Here is a 16,803-nt window from a genome sequence, read left to right as displayed (position 1 = left end):
CAGGGTCGGAGGTCTAGGCGAGTGCTGCCAGGGCGTCGGCTGGAGCGTTATCTCCCCTTGGAATTTTGATCAGTTCGAGAGAATTCGAACGATGTCGAGAGCCGCCATAGGTTTGCTTTTAGCATCATACTCGCCGCTGAACTGATTGGCGATGAGCTGGGAATCGCAAAAAGTACAAATTCGCTTGATCCCCATGCCATCGGCAAGTTTTAGGCCGGCGATTAGTGCTTCGTATTCGGCGACATTGTTCGTTGCCTGGAAGCAGAGTCGGAACGACTGCTCCAGAATTTCTCCTGTTGGGGATGTCAGGCGGATCCCCACCCCGGAGCCGAGGTGCGAAGAGGCTCTGTCGACGTGCAGAGTCCACCTTTCGTTCGGAGAACTGTTGTGGGGTAGCTCGTCGTTACCGAGAGGTAGCTTGATCAAAAAGTCTGTCAATACTTGGGACTTGGCGGCTGGGCAGGAGCGGTACTCGATATCGTATTCACTGAGCTCTATCACCCACTTGGTCAGTCGTCCGGACTGGTTCGGGCTGTGAAAGATTGTTCGCAGAGGTTGGTTGGTCAGTACGGCAACGGTATGCGATTGGAAGTACGGGCGAAGTTTTCTTGCAGAGGTGGCGACCGCCAAGGCAACCTTTTCGACCATTGGGTAACATGTCTCGGCATCGTTAAGCGACTTGCTGATGTAGAAAATGGGCCGTTGTTCTCCTCGATCATCCTTAACTAGTACTCCACTAGTATAGGAATATGGTCGATAGGTATTCTTTCATTTTGGCAAATGCATCATGACATGCCTGATTCCACTCAAATTTTCCTTTCGTTTTGAGAAGCTGGTAGAATGGGAGACATTTATCAGTGGATCGTGAAATGAAGTGGTTCAGGGCGGCTATTCGACCGGTTAGCCGTTGTACTTTCTTGGCATTCTTCGGTGCGGGTAGGTCAATTATAGCTTTGATCTGCCTCGGATTTACTTCAATGCCTCGTCAGGTCACCAGGTAACCTAGGAATTCGCCGACCTTGACCGCGAAGGTGCACTTTGCCGGGTTCAGTTCTATACCATACTTGTTTAGCGTTTCGAAACATTGTCGGAGATGCGTTATGTGTTCGCTGGCTTTCCTTAATTTGACGAGCATGTCGTCAATGTATTCTTCCATAGTTCTGCCGAGCTGTTTGGCGAGCATCTTATTAACCAATCGTTGGTAGGTGGCTCCCGCGTATTTCAAGCCGAACGGCATGACCTTGTAACAGTAGGTCCCTTGATCGGTAATGAACGAGGTTTTTTCCCGGTCGTCTTTATGCATTAAGATCTGGTAGTACCCTGAGAATGCATCCATAAACGTCAGAAGATCATTTTCGGCGGTGGGTTCGACGAGCTGGTCGATTCTTGGCAGTGCGAAACTGTCCTTTGGACACGCCTTTTTTAGGTCGGTGAAATCAACACACACTCTCCACTTACCGTTCTTCTTTTTAACAACCACAGGGTTTGCTAACCATTATGGGTACTTTACTTCGATCACTGAGCCAGCACCGAGCTGTTTTTCAACTTCGTTGTTAACTGCCTGAGATCGCTCTGGTCCTAGTTTCCTCTGTTTCTGCTTGACAGGTTTGTAGGTTGGGTCGACATTGAGCTCATGCGTTGTGACGGTGGGGTCGATCCCTTTCATGTCCTCCATTGACCACGAGAACGTCGCCATATTAGTTCTGATGATCACGCGCTTCGCGTCGGATTCGTCGATGATTACTTCCTCTGTCGCGATAACGCCTTGTTGGATCGGGGTCGGCTTTCCATCTTTTGGCGACAAGCTTTTGTCGCCGATCCGTTGCTTTGATTGCTATAATTTTTCACCGTACGCATCTTGTGTTCAATCAAAAAGCACGTCCTCGCACTCTGTTGGTTACCATGTAATGCGTATACGCCCTTTGGGGTCGGGAACTTGACGCACTGATGATATGTTGATGGAACTACGTGCATCTTGTGGAGCCACGGGTTCCCAGGATAACGTTGTAGATAGTAGGCTTGTCAATGACAGCGAACCAAAAATACCGAGCTGTTCTCCCAACGAAGATCGGCAGATTTATGTTGCCGATTGACATAAGGGAATCCCCATCGAATCTTGTTTGCGAATGGCACTCTGGCATGATGTCTCTTTCGCTTATTTCCATTTGAGCTAGGACATTTCTGAAGATCACATTCACCAAACTTCTGGTATCGATCAGGATTTTTGTGACTTGGCTTTCACTTATGAGAAGCTCGACGACCAGTGGGTCGTTGTGTGGCAGATCTAACCCTTCAAGGTCGCTATTGTCGAAGGATATCAGCGTGTTCGGGGAATCGATTCTTGATGGCCAAGACTTCTTCATCTCAGCTTTCTTGGTGTAGTCCCTAATTAACCTGACCGAGTCGTTGCACCCTGCTAATCCTCCCATAATCATATTTATCCGTCGCCTGGGTTGTGGTGGGTTTTGATCAAGCTTACGATCTGTACGAGGTCGCCTCTCATGGGCGACGTCGTCCGACATCTCCATTTCGTCCCCACTTTGGTCATTGAGAATCTTGGAATCTTTGCTTTCGAACTTCCGGGCAACAGTTTCTCCTCGCTTAGAGTTGCTTCTCCCGGGTCGGGGCGTCTTGCTTCTGTCAGACTCGACGACTATTGCGCCCTTTTTGTATCGTTCCATGAAGATCGTTTGGAGGTAGCGGCACTCCTCGGTTGCATGAGTGGAGCTTTGATGGTAATCACAGTACTGGGTCGCGCTGCTTTCCCCTCCTTCTCTTTGGATGTAGACGTTCCATGGTTGTTTTTGTTTCCGACGGGTTCAATCTTGATTCCAAGTGAAATGCTGTCGAGGCTCGGTGTGCTCGATTTTTGGAGCTACGACTGTTGGCTCTTTGGCCGTGGTGCTTTTTGCTGCCGCGTGCTTCTTAGCGTTGACGACCTTCTCCTTTTCGAGCTCAATATGCTTTGCTGCTCAGAGCAATGTGTCGGCTATGGTTTCTACATGTGTCAAGGACAGTTCTTCCTTGAAGCGGGACTCATACCATAGGGCGTTCTTGAGTGCGACGATTGCTGCATCATCTGGGATTGAAACGTTGACGACGACTTCCTATGAATGACCGAAGCGATTCCTGACGTTCCTGTGTCAGGGCATAGAGGTCGGCGTGAGAGTTTTTGTTCTCCATCAAAACCGAGAATTGCTTCAAGAATTCGGTTATTAGGTCCTTTATACTGTCAATCGACCCAGAAGGGAGCCATGAAAACCAACTGAGAGCAGTGCCTGTCAGATGCTCGGCAAAGACTTGACATGCTCCGACATCGTACTCCTCCGGGCTGAATTGCAGAGGGCCAAGGGATACCCCAAATGTGCGCAGGAAGTCTCGCGGGTCGGCAGTGCCATCGTAGTAACCTAGCCTTGGCTTAACCGGTCGTCGTACTGGCGTCGTCGCTAGCCTTCTGGAGAACGGTGTTCGTTGCGTTGCTTCCAGCACGAGGTCTACCTTCAGCGCCTTGCTCGTCAGTTTTTGGAATATCGCTTCCATCTCTTGCATTTTATCTTTGATTTCCTTCAATTCGGGGTCCCGGTTTCCAGTTGGTCCTTCTCGGCCTGTAGGATGGGAGTCCAAGTTGCCGACTTGTAGTTGTGGTCTTGCGGTTATCCCAACGATGCTGGAACTTGCTAGGTTTGGTCGAGTTGTATTAAGGTAGTTTATTTTTTCCTGCGATCTGGCATGCGCTGTGGTTAGTGCGTCCAAACGAGTATTCGTTCGCTGCTCCTGCTGGTGAAGGCGCATCAATATCCCGCGGAACAGCTCGTCGATACTGGAGATGGGTCGATCGGCAAGAAGGGCGAGCTGCTCGGGGGTCGGCGTTGCCTCGGTCGTCGAAGGACTCTACAGATTTGTAGCTATGATGAATTTGTCGGGACTATCCGTAACCGTGGCTTTTCTCGGGGCGTCGGGCGTAGGGAGTGCTGTATTCCCCGCTTGGTCCGTCGTTGGGGTGATCGTTCCTCCTGACGATCCTTCTCCTTGATGTCCGTCTCTGGTACTTCCTGTCATCTCGTCAATTCTCCATAGGTCCGTCTTCTAAGTCTTCAAAGAAAGTTTCGACTTGGCTCCCCCTTCCTGGCGCGCCAAATTGTTATGTATAGATCGGTAACAATTGAATATTTATAGCTCGGTAAAAAGGATGTCGAAGCTCTCTTTAATAACTCGGTGCCAGAGCACAATAATTCGGACTACAACAGTAGAAAATAAGATGAATGAAAGGAAATTAGGGAGGACGAGCTTGAGGCTCGTCGACTCGCGTTTTGGACAAGGTGTTCAGCTAATTACTCGTGATTTTTGTAGCGTTTAGCTCCTCTTTTTTTATGGATCCTCTTCATAAGCGTCGTACGCTCATATTTATAGAAAATCGTATCGGTTCGTCACTGAAAAGGACTGAAATACCCTTCTCTCCTTTTAAGTGTTTATTTGAGCCTTAAAAGATTCTTCCTAGACTAGACCTTGTGTAGAGAGGGGAATCCACCCCTAACAATGATCTGATATTTTTCTTGGCATAAATACCTCAATAACATTTTTACTCATTATCTTTATGATGTTATAAAATGATAAATTTATGTATTTGATTAAGGAAAAGTATCTTTCAATCGACATACGAAACATGAATGGAAAATTTGATAAATCTATGTATTTGCTAAAGAAAAACCTTTTTTTTTTTTTTGTGTTGTAGATTGTGTTATTATGGGAAAAATTAATCAAGAGAAGAAACTGTAATCATTGGATTGAATAATGATTTGCCTTAATCCCCCTATCGATGATAAGATCATCAGAATAACTCCAAGCACTATACATACCTGTTACATACATAAATAAATCTCATTGTTAGAATTTTTGTTAATTTAGAGCAACTTTAAGAATTTATCTTGTTTACGCTAATTAAAAGTATAAGGTCAGTTTTGAAAGTTAAGCACTAATTTGAAGTAATTTGTTTCTAAAATATTTAAGAATCTATATATATAAAGTTGACTTTTCTCTTTCTCCTTCCTCCACCTCATCACTTTTTAGTTTCAATTTTAACAAATTAATTCACATCATTAAAGGAACATAAAATCAAGAGTTAATGCATCAATTAATTCACTCATTTGGGTAATATTTTATTATTATTAAAAACAATAATTTAATTTAAACTAAATTATAAACCAAAAACAAAATGAAAAAAATATACAGCCAAAGAAATATATCAAATTAAAATATAATTATAAAATTAGATATTTCTATCATGTTATCGATTAAAAGTTGGTGTATACAATATTTTCAATTATAATTTAATACAAATAATATATATATATATATGTAATAAAAACAATTATAATAGTAGTGGTAGTAGAATTTTAGAATTTTAATTAAAATTGAAAAAGAATTATATTTTTGGATAAATACACATATTTAAAAGTTAGAGTAATCTAATGAGTTTTTGGATTTAGGAGAATTGAAATAAAAGAAAACTATATAGAAACATAGTAGACTGAACATCTTTAAAAGTAAAAAAATCCCCCAAAAAATTATATATGTGAACATAATTTTATTTTGTCAAACAGGTAAGATCAAATGTAATATTTGATGTTATACTATGATGTTTATGGATAGAAACAAGTCTCATTATGAGATTCATTACTAGAAGCAAAATTTATGTGTAGTATAGCACTTCAATTAAACTTCGCGATAAAAGGTGAATATATTCTCTAAAATTGTTTTACGTCTATATTAGTAAGTAATGATCACTCAACCAATAATACAAAAGAGTATTAGAAGATGATAAAATATGAAAAATAGTTATGATATGTGTTTATAATCAATATATTATAATTGAGATAATCGAATGTGAAAAGAGAGTAGATGCAAGAGATGATTAGTGTATACCAGAAAATAAAGAAAATATTAGTTGTGAAAAAATGTTAAAATAAATAGATATAACTTAACAAAAGAAATTTGAAATCTATATAGATTTGTCTTTTTAATATTGAATCCTGATAATTATATTCAACTGTTAGTATTAATAAAAAAAAAATTATAGTCCCGCACAACACGCCAGTTAAAATCTAGTGTACACATAAAAGTTAAATTAAAATATTTACTTTAAATATATTACTTTGACCACAAAATATTAATATATTACTTAACATGTAAATGCAATGTCAAAGTGAAACATAATAAATAATGAGCCTCATTGACCAAATTGTTGACCAGAATTACATGTTAATTAATATAATATGGAAGGCGGTCAAAAAAATAAAAAAAATATATGGAAGGTTTATTATATGTGTGTTAAACACACACAAAACCAACACAATCAGTTCTCAAACTTGTTTTACTCAAATATCAACAAAAAAAAGAAGAGGTAAATGAGTTATAATACCCAATTTATTTTAACTACATATTTCCTATACATGAACTTCTTTATATTATGAACCTTATTTTCTATAGGTTCTATTTGCTTTGCAGGATATATTCATATATACACAGAGTTGTTTCATCCTCGAGAAAAATAACTAATGGCAACAAATAAGTTTTCATCTGTTTTATTACTTTCGTTGTTAATCTTCTCTCTCATCCTTTTGCCTATGATTTCAGGTAACTCATTTATTTGACAAAGGATAGAATTATTTTTTTTAATTACCTGAAATTTTATAAAATATGATTTGATTTTTCATTTGAAAACAATGGTTTGAATCATAGTCACTAAACAGACATAAAAAAAAAAAAAAACTCATTTGTAGACGTGTTAAAATATTAAATTGATTATTTTGTAATCAAACTATTATTAATGTGTTTAAGATGAACCACATAGGGCAATATTACCAATGCATTGGCGTATGTACACTCACACCGGAATGCTATAGAAGATGCATGTCTATGGGATACCCAAGAGGAGGGGGGTGTCGAGTATATAGTTTTGGCCGTATTTGTTGTTGTGAACTCAGTGCTAAACCTCCTTACTAATTCATTCTTAATGCATTATCTATATATGTACTTACGGTCTCAATTATATATGAATAAAAATATTTTTTTTTTAAGTATGGTTCTTGGTATGCAATCTACATTGAATCATACAGACACTGATAGCAACATAAAAAAATTTATTCTTTTCCTATACATCATATAATTTCTTTAGTTATTTTAGGTTATAATTCCTTTAGTTATTCAAACATCAGAATTCAGACGAGTATGAATTTTCTCTAAATTCTCACTCAACAAAAAAAGAAAGCAACTAGCTGAGTTATATATATACATTATACACATAATAAATTTGTGTTTGTTTCAGTAATTTTATGTAAAAGATTAAATTGGTTAATTTTTTGATAAATATTTGCTAATGTTTTTATTAATGACCAAAGTAGGAACAAGTCACAAACCGGTTTATAACGTACAGATATGAACACGTGTTGTGACTAATTATAATTTGGCAAGAAAAAGAATGGTGTTAGCTTAATTGGAAAATTGGAGAACGAAGTGCTGTCTAATTGAGATTTTGAGGAACAATACTCCCAGCCTAGGTATTATCATGATATTTTATTTTAGTGATTTGACCAAAAGTATCTTTAGTTTTGAAGGATGAAAAAGTATCCGATTAACATTATGTAAATTTTATCCTACTACAATATATTAATTGAGAAGTACAAATATGAAACCAACTTTATAAAGTGTAAAACATTACATTTTTATGTCATTGGTATCAAGGCAAATGTTTAATTTTTAAATAAGGGTTAAAATATAATTTTAACATTTGATTAATAGAATATTTTAAATAATTATTAATTTTAAAAAAAAATATTTTCTCTTTCTAATTAATTATGGAAAAATATCTAATTAATTTTAAAAAACCGTAAATCAATCAAAATTTTAAAAAGTAAGATTTTGTATCTAAGTATCCAAAATATTATTTTAATAACTATATTTGGAAAATTTTGTTAAAATTTTAAATTATGATTCTCCTATTATTTTTCTTTTATTTCGTTTATAAATTGTTTTGAATTATCATATAATATATATGATAAATATATATGCAGAAATTTTCTGCATATGTTGTGATTTGATTTTAAAAATGAAGATATATTACTCAATCTATGAAGAAAAAAATGTTTGTTTTAATGTTTCACAACGGCGGGTTGGTAAAACTAAATTTACGTGGTTGATAAATTAATAAATTTTATTTGCTCACAATTAGAATATAATAATTAATACTTAAATATTTCAAAAAATAATGATGCAAGTATAACACACAATATAAAATATTAATATATATTAAACATATTAAAATATTATAATACTCTAAAATAATTAATATTAAAAAATATATTTAGATTTATCAAACAATTGCAATATTAAAAGTAAATACTATCTCAAAAAAGATAACCTTTATTTAAAAACAAATATTATCTTATTATATAAAGTTTGGTTCCCAAAGTTAGTAACTCACCAGATCATGACACATATTAGTTTTAACGATCAGAGAGCAAAGTTAAAAACTCACCATATCGTGACATATGTGAGTTATACGATTAATTATCCAAGTTAGTAACTCATCAGGTCGTGATACGTGTCAATTTTAACAATCAGAAATCACATATCAAAGTTAGTAACTCATCAGATCGTGACACACGTCAATTTTAACCATCAGAAATCACAGAAATCACATATCAAAGTTAGTAACTCATCAGATCGTGACACACGTCAATTTTAACCATCAGAAATCACGGTTTTCAAGCTTTGTAAAACGATGCATAAGATAATTGTAATCTTCTTATATTAAAAAAAAAATGTTAATGCTAAAAGAAAAATGATTGTAAATACACCTCTCTATATAAGCAAAGAGATGATGAAAGATTTTTCACCAAACAAAATAATTTCGACTAGCTTTGTTTTTCTTGGTAAAATTTTCTTCTTTGTTTTTATTAACTTTTTGTTTGATACATCATTGTTCTTGAACAACTCTTGAAAGCAATTTGTTTGTTGTCTAATTGAAGCAACTATATAAAAATATTCCTATATATTACCAAGTGTTTTCGTCGTCGTTTTTTTTAATTTTATTTCGTTTCTCAATTTCATAATGCATACTATGCAATATTTGACTTTGAAGTGTTCACAAAGTTTATTATGCATAATAACTAAGGTTTTTGGGATTAACAAATTTCTCACGATATTATTATTATTTCTTTAATTTGCAGGACATGTAGCATAAAAAAAAAAGATGAATACACAAATGCAAGATAACAACATAGATTATATAACACTAGATCAACTAAACAGAAAACGTTTTTTTCGTCGAACGATAGTATGTCTTCCAAGAAAGTGGGAAGCAAATTTTTAAAAAAAAAAACAATGAGCTCCTTAGAACAAATTTTCTCATAAAATATAAAAGAGAATAAGGAAAATATACAGAAAATAAGTAATTCTAAAATAATATAAATACTCACTTCTATATAAACATAGATCGTCTCATATTATTCATCTAACAAAATAATTTATTTAAAAATATTGATTTCAACTTTTTTCTATTGGTCAAACTTTTTTAATGGGAAAAACAAAATTTCCTTATTTTCAAACCAAAATATACTCCTACTTTCTACTTTTTCAGTTTGGAATAAGTAAGATTATTATGTTGACCAAAAAGAAATGGAAAATTAATATATGCATCTTCTTTCTCTAATACTGCATTTTAAAATTTATTGTAATAGTTTTAGATTGTTTTATTTAATTTATATTTTCATCTTTGAATTATTTGAGATTCATATATTATTGTGCTTGTAATTTTCAATTATTTAATTAATTATGTCAAATTAATTTTCTTTTAGTTTCTCAACCTGATTGGTCATAGACCTTTTTTTTTGTTCAAACATAATTGTTACCTTCAATCTCAAAAATAGATAAAGAGGAGAAGGTTATCAACCTAATGGTTGGATAAAATAAGCTAATCAAACACAAGCCTACAACAAATATAATAGATTGGAAAAACATAAATCGTTGTTGATAGATACATATCATGGTGTGTCAAATAAACTTTCATGAATACATTGGGAAATTTAACATTCGTTACTATCAAAAGATTTTGAGATGTTGGAAAAATATCTTTAGTTTCATTGGTTGCTGAAGCAAGCCACTTTTAGATAGGTAAAAGACATGAACATGTTCTCTCCACACAGGAAGAGGACAGAGTCGAGGTTCTCTTTATGGTGGAGGAGGTTGGACGCAAGTTTATCTCTCCAAGAGAGTAATTTGTGGGAAGTTATATGCAAGATTGTATTTTTATAATAGAGACACATTACCCAATTCGTGCTTTATTATCATATTATATTATATTTTTTGAATAAAATGTTGATATGTGCTTTATAGCACAGGAAATCTCTTAGTTAGAAAAAAAAAACAAATAAACAAAAGAGACACATTACCCAATTTGTCCACCAAGACAGGCTAAACCTCTTTGGTTTATAGATTATCAGCCACATTATGCAAGGAAGCTGCAAAACAAAATTGTAAAGCGTACAATATTGATTACATATTAATCTACTTTTACAAATAAAGATTTAATCTGCATAAAGTTCAAAATTTAATAAGTAATACATATGTACACACTTACGAAATACGTTGTCGGAGCAAACGCGAATCCTCCAAAGAAAGCGAGAAGGCCACCAAAGAACGGTATCATTATCGCAATGAACATCGTTAAAGCTGTCCTCACATAGTAGAGAATGTTGTTTAGATTCATATAAGTTGTATGTTATCATCTATTAGGAAAATATTAAGAGATGCGTACTATAGAGTATATTAGACCAAAGTACTTACCAACATAAACATTTCGTCCAATAAAACGAAGAATTGTACATGGTTTGAAATTCAGTTTCTTAACCAAAAATGTCTCCACCATGTCGAAAACCGGCATTTCGAATATCTGCAAGTCAAAATTTCTATTTAGAATATCAAATTTTTGCAATGTGTCTCATGTAACATATTCACCAAGACCTAGACAGAGGCTAGACTAGACTAACATATAAAGTTATTGGACTGACCTGGTAACTACCAATGACATGCATGACGACGAACAAGTTAGCGGCTGCGATGGCCCAAACGGGCGTTTCAAGCGACATCAAAACGTTATCCAAAACAGCGTTTCCAAAAACGCCGTATCCAACCAAAGCAACCGGGAAATAACACAAGGCCATGACCACGTAAGCCACCACGACCCCTCTCCACATATTGATGAGGGCGTGCCTGATTTGTAACCATATTGAACGTCTTCTTGAACGCCCTTGGCGGCTGTTGTTGTCCAAGCAATTGTCGAATAACTAAAAAAAAGACGTAAATGATGATTATCGATTGATATACCACTTTTTCAGAAACATGATTCTACCATTTTTATTTACAATTTATCATGTTTCCACATTTTTGAACAAAAAAGTCATGTTTATACTATGCACATATTCAAATAAAGCTTATACATGTAAAATACTATTCATCTATTGTAACGTTTCATGATTTTTTCTAGTATAATGCCTATACAAGATGAGTAAGTATACCTAAGAGACATGACAGCGGCGACAAGAGAGACACCCGAGATGGAATTGAAGTTTGGAAGATGAGATAAAACGAAATGAGAAGAAGCAAATATCATCACGAAGAAAGAAAGTCTGATTGGTGAGCAATCTTGACAGACGAGTTCATGAAACTTCTTCAATGATTGTCCTCCGGTCACCATATAAACTATGCACCCTCCAACCTTAACTTGTTCAAGCAACCAAAATCAAGATTTACATAGTTTAAAACATTAAATGATAAGTATTTAAAATCAATACTTTTGTATACAATCGAATTGGGAATTAATGCTTACTTCGACAACGATCTGCTGAGGAACAATGATATAAAGGCCAAGACGTTCGCCGAACGCAAACTGGCCAAGTTCGTGGTAGCGGTCAAAGCGCTTTCCAGGAACCATCTCATGCATCTCCACCATTTGCCATAATGTGTAGAGTGTTATTACCCATGATAATATCAACACTGTTATGCCTGGTCCCCTAACATATACAACAAGATCATGTAAAATCTTTGAATATATAATTTGATTATATATATCATGTAATACATATACGTTCAATGGGAAAAATAAGTAAACTGATTGTTATAACTTGTAAGGAAAAATAGATACATATATTCAAAAATACATATTTTGTTATAGTTTAAAAATTTGCAAAGGTTTGATGAAACATTAAAATATTTAATTGCTTCTAAAAATGTGGATAACAAGAGATGCAAATGCAAATGCGCAATTGCGTACCATCCGAGCTGGGCCATGGAGTAAGGGAGACCAAGGACGCCGGCTCCAACCATGGCAGTCACATTGTGAAACGTGGAGTACCACCATTTCGCGTTTCTCGATGAAGTTATCGGAAGCCAATCGTCGATCTCTTTCTGTCATCGAGCTCGTCAATCTAGTTATAATCAAGAAGGTCAAGATTAACCCTTCATAACTAAAGCAAATTAGATATATAAACAAAAAAAAAAGGATTGAGAATGAAAGGGTGATCTGACCGACCCGGTGGTCTAACGAACTTTGCTCCGTCGGCGGAGGAACTCCGTCAGTCATCTGAATGTACATTTTTCCGGACAATTGTAATTAATAGCTCTACCACTTTGGTTCTCTAGTAATCTCATAAATGACTGATATATTTATGTATAAACCTTTGTACTTGTAGATGTAGATTAGAAAATTCAACCTTGGTAGCGTTGACTTGTGTGCAAGGCCGCAATGGAGGGATCGTGGGACACTTTAAATGTTACATATTAAAGTTGAAATATGCAACTTCCTTTACTTATTTTATAATCAAAGTTTCCAAGTGTCTGTTGGATATGGGCTGCGCCCTTATGCCAACTCGACCCAAAAAAATCTGCTAAGCACAACAAGTTTGCATTTCGGTCCGTCAGCAAGCAAGTTGGCCTAATAAGCTAAATGGGCCGATTTTAGAGGGCAATCTCGGAAATTTGCGATGAAGACCTAGAGAACCCTCACTCTACATTCGATTATAAATAGCTCGAGACATTTATTGGAAAGGGGATCCGAACCTCCAAACATCACCTAGAGAGCAATATTCTTCCTCGAAACCTAAGTTTATTATCCTTTTTGTAATTCGCTCTTTACTTTGAGCTTGTCTTACTTTGGTCGTCAGCTTGCTTGTAAGTTGACGAACACAACTCGACTCTTTGTTAGTCCCGACCTCATTTGTCGTTAATAAAAGGACCTGCTCCGCTCTTACCCCATAAAATCTTTATTTACTTAGTATTATGAAATTCCCGGTACAAACAATTGGCGCCCACCGTGGGGCTAGTTCAGAGCGCTCCTTTTTATACGTTCAAAACTGATGGTCATCACTCTCCGAAAAGATTCGAGACGACATGACGAACTCGGAGACCTCAAGTGAAGAAGAAACTGCTGCCACCATGCTACCAGCGCTCGGCGCGCCGACCATGCCTCTGGAACCAAAGTCATTGGGACGCACCAGACCTTGAACGCTCCCACCTACCGTAACAACAGCGACCAAAGGCACCACGCCGAACAATGCTACCGTTGAAGCAGCACCGACACGCCCATCCCACCTCCTACTGCCACACATGGCAAGCATCGCCAAACTGTGGATCCAGTTGTCATCGACGGTGCCGCCCTCGACGATATGATGCAGACTATCATCGACAGACTCGATAGCTAGGACAGGCGAACAACCAAGCAAATTGACGCACTCGCTACAACATCAGAAGCAACGCAAGATCAAATCAACATGCTCCAGCGACTTAACGCACAAGCGTTGACATGCAAGTGACCCTGACGACTAGGACACACTGCCACACCAACCTCCACCAATCAAAGAACTCTAGCAGAGCCACAGACACTGGTCGACGTTCATCATCATAGGATCTGTAGACGACTACACTATGGTGACACGTTCAACGATCATCGCAGCAAAAGAAGCTTACCATAATCAAATCGACGACGACCTCGCCAACTTCCCACAAACTTGTCTCTCGATCTACCTCAAATCCGGAACCGCGCACATCAAGTTCGAGGGTGACCTCATCACGGCTACCCTCGAGACCAGTATGCCGCCCTCCGAGATCACTCATACCAACCTCACAATGGAGAAAACCAGGTAGCGGTGCCGACCTCACCTTGGGGGATCCCATCCTCACCAACGAACCCAGATCGGAGGAATCAGCGACCTCGGTATCCGCCATCAACAAATCGCAACAACCATCATTCTTGCAAGGGTGATCGTCGAAACCACCATAGCGCCCTCCGATCCGACGAACAACGATGGCGACGCCCTCAACCGTATCATCCTCGATCATGCCGTCCAACGAGAACGACCAAACCCGTCGAGCTCGCGACCACCAAACCCGTCGAGCTCCAGATCCTCTTGATTGGTCTTGAAGCCAACCGGATCCAGATCTGCGAAGTCTCGGTCANCTGGAACCAAAGTCATTGGGACGCACCAGACCTTGAACGCTCCCACCTACCGTAACAACAGCGACCAAAGGCACCACGCCGAACAATGCTACCGTTGAAGCAGCACCGACACGCCCATCCCACCTCCTACTGCCACACATGGCAAGCATCGCCAAACTGTGGATCCAGTTGTCATCGACGGTGCCGCCCTCGACGATATGATGCAGACTATCATCGACAGACTCGATAGCTAGGACAGGCGAACAACCAAGCAAATTGACGCACTCGCTACAACATCAGAAGCAACGCAAGATCAAATCAACATGCTCCAGCGACTTAACGCACAAGCGTTGACATGCAAGTGACCCTGACGACTAGGACACACTGCCACACCAACCTCCACCAATCAAAGAACTCTAGCAGAGCCACAGACACTGGTCGACGTTCATCATCATAGGATCTGTAGACGACTACACTATGGTGACACGTTCAACGATCATCGCAGCAAAAGAAGCTTACCATAATCAAATCGACGACGACCTCGCCAACTTCCCACAAACTTGTCTCTCGATCTACCTCAAATCCGGAACCGCGCACATCAAGTTCGAGGGTGACCTCATCACGGCTACCCTCGAGACCAGTATGCCGCCCTCCGAGATCACTCATACCAACCTCACAATGGAGAAAACCAGGTAGCGGTGCCGACCTCACCTTGGGGGATCCCATCCTCACCAACGAACCCAGATCGGAGGAATCAGCGACCTCGGTATCCGCCATCAACAAATCGCAACAACCATCATTCTTGCAAGGGTGATCGTCGAAACCACCATAGCGCCCTCCGATCCGACGAACAACGATGGCGACGCCCTCAACCGTATCATCCTCGATCATGCCGTCCAACGAGAACGACCAAACCCGTCGAGCTCGCGACCACCAAACCCGTCGAGCTCCAGATCCTCTTGATTGGTCTTGAAGCCAACCGGATCCAGATCTGCGAAGTCTCGGTCACACCGTCCTCCAGCTCGTCCAACACCAACACAAGCGACCTCGCGAAAAGTTTCGCCAAGCTCGCGACAATAAAACCCAACTTGCCGACCTCCCTCAGATTGCCAACCAACGAGCTGGTCTATTTCAACAGCGGTGACCTCATCAGTTACGCGCAATCCCATCTTTCGATCTCTTTCAATGTTGACCTCCAAAACTGGTTCGAAGTTAGCATCACGACGCCCTATGAGATTACTCTTGCCAAGCTCACAAAGCACCAACCTCCCGCCAACAGACTCAGCGAGCTCGTTGCCCGCCATCAACAGATTGCACCGACTAGCTACCCGGCGAGGAAAAGAGCCGACACTCATACCACCGCTCTCGATCCCACGAAAACTACCAACCTGGTCAAGATCGCCTTCCCGATTCAGATCCGCAGGCGCCGCCCAACGAGACTGACCGAACCTGCTTGGACTCGAACCATCGCGGTGACCTCGGTCCGGATCGATGTCATCATCGATTTCGTCGCCCGCAATACGACCATGGTTACCGACGCGAGAGGGCAAACTCATCGAACCCCACTCTGCAAACTCATGTTCATCCTCCGAAGCCAAAGGAGCGTGCCGACCTGCCATTTCTGATCTCAAAGTGGCGATCGCAGATTTGGTCTTGAATTGATATGATAATGGGAAGCGTCAGGACATGTGCTTATTGTTTGATGCGTATCTGCACAACCACGAGAAATTTGTGCAAGAAACCAGTTGGAGAATGTGCTCAGCTCAATTACAAAACTCCTCGAAGAAGAATCAGATCCAATAGAGTTCAGATGAAGGAGTTACGCAATTTACAAAACATGTGATCTCCAGCTTACACGAATTCAGACATACGCCCATTCAAAGGAGGAGTTTGAATTTCAATTTCCAAGTTGCTGAATGTTACAGGAAATTGTTGTATCTCCTCTATATAATGAGGCTTAATTCATGAATAGAAAATAAGTTTTGTTGTTGAAAAAAAATCAGAGAAGTTTCTCTCTTTCAAGATGTGATATCTTGTAATTTTTGGAACTCCATGTTCATGGTGCGTCATATCTATGTTCATGGTTGGTTCAGGCTTATCATAGATCCTTTCACAGATCTTTGTGGTGTCTATCGATCAATCTCTCTATCCATTCCTTGTTGGTGTGTCATATCCAGCAAGTTGTCAATCCCCTTTGGTGTGTAATATCCAAAGAATCGATCCACCGGTATATCAAGAGTCTTTCCGCAGCTCTTGTGCGACCATTCACTCCACATCCTTTGATCCTTTAGACTTCACAGTCTCTTGGATGCAAA

General features: G+C 38.7%; 1 long non-coding RNA gene and 1 pseudogene across 1 annotated transcript; one reads left to right on the top strand and one right to left on the bottom strand.

Annotated features, from left to right (window-relative positions):
* Nucleotides 4,758-12,649, bottom strand: LOC104742390 (annotated as a pseudogene).
* Nucleotides 6,348-6,995, top strand: LOC104742389. Its single transcript, XR_760523.1, has 3 exons — nt 6,348-6,400; nt 6,505-6,633; nt 6,851-6,995. It is a non-coding gene; the product is annotated as an uncharacterized LOC104742389 (long non-coding RNA).

This window comes from Camelina sativa, chromosome 14 (genome assembly GCF_000633955.1).
Source record: "Camelina sativa cultivar DH55 chromosome 14, Cs, whole genome shotgun sequence".
NCBI classification, from domain to species: Eukaryota; Viridiplantae; Streptophyta; class Magnoliopsida; order Brassicales; family Brassicaceae; genus Camelina; species Camelina sativa.
This window is presented reverse-complemented; position numbering and strand designations above follow the sequence as displayed.